Source organism: Taudactylus pleione, unplaced genomic scaffold, assembly GCF_031769625.1.
Source record: "Taudactylus pleione unplaced genomic scaffold, aTauple2 ptg000226l, whole genome shotgun sequence".
NCBI lineage: Eukaryota > Metazoa > Chordata > Amphibia > Anura > Myobatrachidae > Taudactylus > Taudactylus pleione.
In genome coordinates, this window is record NW_028284628.1 from 2,612,425 (window position 1) to 2,616,595 (window position 4,171).

General features: G+C 38.9%; 4 non-coding genes across 4 annotated transcripts; all 4 read left to right on the forward strand.

Annotated features, from left to right (window-relative positions):
- Window positions 1-73, forward strand: TRNAK-UUU (transfer RNA lysine (anticodon UUU)). Its single transcript has one exon. It is a non-coding gene; the product is annotated as a tRNA-Lys (tRNA).
- Window positions 74-2,483: 2,410 nt separating this feature from the next.
- Window positions 2,484-2,556, forward strand: TRNAK-UUU (transfer RNA lysine (anticodon UUU)). Its single transcript has one exon. It is a non-coding gene; the product is annotated as a tRNA-Lys (tRNA).
- Window positions 2,557-3,135: 579 nt separating this feature from the next.
- Window positions 3,136-3,208, forward strand: TRNAK-UUU (transfer RNA lysine (anticodon UUU)). The gene has a single exon. It is a non-coding gene; the product is annotated as a tRNA-Lys (tRNA).
- A 510-nt stretch (window positions 3,209-3,718) lies between these two features.
- On the forward strand, window positions 3,719-3,791 carry TRNAK-UUU (transfer RNA lysine (anticodon UUU)). Its single transcript has one exon. It is a non-coding gene; the product is annotated as a tRNA-Lys (tRNA).
- The last annotated feature ends 380 nt before the right edge of the window (window positions 3,792-4,171 follow it).

Sequence of the window (4,171 nt, forward strand, 5' to 3'; positions counted from 1 at the left end):
GCCTGGATAGCTCAGTCGGTAGAGCATCAGACTTTTAATCTGAGGGTCCAGGGTTCAAGTCCCTGTTTGGGTGATAGATTTTAGGTTACATTTATAGGGAATTAATAAAAAAAAAATCACCTCTGTAAATGCTAGATAAATCCGGAAATTGCAGTTTAGGGATTTTGGGAGCCAGGTAGGGAGAAAGCACTGGGATAAAAAAAAAAACAGCCTAAGCACTTTTTAAAAACATATATAAAATATCCATCTGGGTCTTCCCTTATCCCCCCCCCCTACCTGTGTGTCTTGCTATGCCGCATCAAACCTGGCCAACTGTGCTGCAAGTAGACTTATCCAACATGTACTTTCTAGGTTACTTTCGCAGTGTTCTATCTGGAAGGAAGGGTACCCTCACCAAAGTATTAGTACATCAGGATTGCTCCTTTACATCAGCCCTTTAGTCATATTTACACGGTCATTTACATAATTTAATATGAATCTAGCGTTGGGCATCGACGTCTAACAACCGTCGATGGTTAACGGCTTTGCCATTAATGGCAGAGATCCAATAGTTCTCCGCAATTGATGGTACAGATCCACCCCCACCCATGTTTTAAAAAAAATCCTAATTGGCACTGGGACATGGAGACTAACTCCTCCCCTGTTGCAACCTATGAAGCCCTGCACCCACCTCTGATTGGCCCACTGCCCTGTGAGTAATAGAGCAGGGATGGCGTTCGGTGGTGACCATTGATGGTCCCCTTCCAATGATTTCATACCATCGAGGTTAACCACCAATGGTACCTTCCATTGTGACCATAGATGGCCAACCCTAATCTGGCCTGCAAAATGTGATTCACTGAAATTGTTTGCAATTCTCTGGCTGATTCCAAAGGTATTTGGTTTTCCAATTTCGAAAGTAACTTAGATGTTTGTTAAAAAATGTTTAAAAAAATATTCTGTTCTACACAAGAAATGAAATAATGAACCAGTTTACAATGTTACTTACATTTACAAGTCCTTCAAAAGCTTCATCTGGTACTTTTTCTTCTATACATCATATCTCTTCATGTTGACTTTCTATCTTTCCTGGTTTTGCTGTTCCATCTACTTTATATCTTGGTGGAATCTTTCTCCTTGCTCCCCACTATCTGCTCTAAAGGTGCCTACACACGGGACGATGTGCTGTATGAACGATTTTGGTGAAATATTTCCCTTGAACTTTCTGTAGTGCAGGACAAACAATATTGGGTGTACACACTGATAGATAAAGATATATTTCAGTGAAGTCATCCTGCCACATCCCTGAACAAGCAATTCATATCATTCAAAGAGATCATCTTGTGTGTATGCCCCTTATGGTTTTCAGGAAAATATTCAAAGTGATTGTCCAGAAAGTGCACTTTTAAAGCTCATCATACAATATAATATATATTTTTTTTAAGCATGATTCCCACTATTTGCTTGTAGCTTCCCCAGAACTTTTTTTTTTTTTACTACTTCCTTAAAAGCAAGTCTCTCAACAGTTTCCCTTTATTTTGTGTTCGTTCCAAAAATAATCCATTTACAGTAGATTTGTCAAATTTATACTAAAAAATTCTGTAAATAAAGCGGGTACAATTAAATAATATGCTTATACGTAAGAATAGACTAGGAGTAGTTTTTGTGGAAAAGTGGTAATTGATGGGGTTCTTTTTTTTTTTTTTTTAAGTATTTTTACTGAAATCAGCACCCAAAAAATTATGGAAAAGTGAGAAATTTGTTCAAACAACTTTTGCTATCACTTTTATGGGTGTGTTTTTTTTTATGAGTATCATAGTTGTTTTCTCTATTAATTAACCCATTCACTGCTAAGGACAAGTGGGACTCATACTAAACACTGCAGGGGTTCAAATGATGGCAGTAGCTTACCTAAACCCCCCCCCGCAACTGCTTGGACTCAGGAGGGGGACCGGGCTTGATCCTGTGGTCATGCCGGTAAGACAATAATGTCATTAAGCCACACCCCTTACAGGTCACCACTGCATACAGTACATTTTCACAAGGAAATGGGGGTGGAACATTAAAAGTGCCCTCATCCTGCTCCTCAGACTCGGAGGTACCCTTGTTTGATCTAGCTAAATCTCCTGAGAAGTTATTCTGTGGTGATCACCAGAGAGAGAACACCGCTGCACTACAGAAACCATTATCAAGTTCCACCATCCTGTCTTCAATAAAAACTTTGGGACTCCCTCATTTTAGAGAATAGTCCCCTTTTTGAAATGATGTGGCCCTATCCAGGCACCTACACACTCAACACAGCATCAGCCCCTGAATGTTGATTGAAATGCAGAGAAATATATAAAATGTCATAATGCCACCTAGTGGCTGGATGCACTATTCATGACTGATAAACAATTACACAAGTACCAGAAACAAAAACCTATATCCCTTAAATGTGGTAAAAAGATGCAGAAGAATGACACAGCCCCTGATGGCTATTTTATTTGCAAAAATTTTCCAGAGCCCGGATAGCTCAGTCGGTAGAGCATCAGACTTTTAATCTGAGGGTCCAGGGTTCAAGTCCCTGTTCGGGCGTAAACTTTTAGTTCATAAATTATGGGAATAAAACCCTCACCCGTAGTAAATAAATCCAGAAATTGCAGTATAGGTTTTAAAGGGGCCATATTCATTCCTTAACGACCACATTTTTACATCTTCCTGTAATATAATGATTTTTATCTTTTTTTTTAAATGAAATCTAATAGCAAATGCTTTTTTGGCTATTAAAACAAACCACACTAGCTCATAAGAAAAGTTTATCAGGGTGTAAGTACGCCTGACAAAAACCTTGCACGTATGCAACCGGCGCAGAACTGGATGCATCTTGCAATGTGCTCGCTCTGGCATATGGGCAGAAATACACTACTTTTATGTGCTGCTGTTTTTTGATTTTGGACTGCATATGCAGCCAAATAAGCATCAGCTCCTAACACATGCAGTAAGAGCAATATATGTACTAATGCCACCTAGTGGCTGGATACACTTCATATCACGTAAATGCTCGCAGTTTCTACACAAACAATCAGAATCAAAAAGTACAATCACAGAAACTTTGTAACGAGACACAGGGTAAATGCGCCATCCATTCCAGCAGCTGGTGGTAAGAAATTTAGAGCCCGGATAGCTCAGTCGGTAGAGCATCAGACTTTTAATCTGAGGGTCCAGGGTTCAAGTCCCTGTTCGGGCGATATTTTATTATTATTTTTTTTCATGAAATAGTTTTCAATCTTCAAGTACCTACACTTACCCATGTATTCAGGGTTTTCTGTCAGATGGGATAATTTTTGAACCCAGGAAAAAAAATTAACTCCTCTGTGTATGATTGAAGATCCCAAAAACATGTCCTCTTGGGGGTACCTGAGGATTGGAATGTCTTTAATTTAGGGAATAAAAAAAATACTCCCCTAGAGTAAATAAATGACAGATATAATACAGGATTGGTAGAATAGGTTTTTCCAGTTCCAAGGTAAAACATTTTTATTCTTGGTTTTTTGTTTTTTTTAATGCTATTTTTTTAGTACCACCACATGGTGGCAGGACACTAACTTGGATAAACAATTATAACATGCTGAAAATGACAGAGGGCACACGAATGAAAAACCTAATATGAAAACAAGGATAATGATGGATGATGTCAAATTACAGAAACGAACAACTTCCAATAGATGCTGTTTCACCATACAGTACATTGCTCGGAGCCCGGATAGCCCAGTCGGTAGAGCATCAGACTTTTAATCTGAGGGTCCAGGGTTCAAGTCCCTGTTCGGGCGTTAGTCTTTAGTTCATATTTACAGGACACTGAAAACCATCTATTATAACTCTAGTAAATCACAGATAAATGCAATTCCAGTGTAGAGTTTTTCCAACAGTTTCTTATATATTTTAGTTGCTTATTTTTATTAACATTTACTGATTAAGCGCCAGAATATTCCATCGCACTGTACAATTAGGAACATAACATTAATAAAACAAGACTTAATGATATATCATCCGGGCATCAGTCCAAGCAGATGTACCTGGTGAGTTCTCCATTGTGCCTAGACTCCACTACCATCTGGTCCCCATAATTGCCAAGACCCTAATCTTCACACCATCATTATGCTGCCAATCCCCAAGGTCATGCATTTGGGCCCCAGATCTGCTTTGCTCG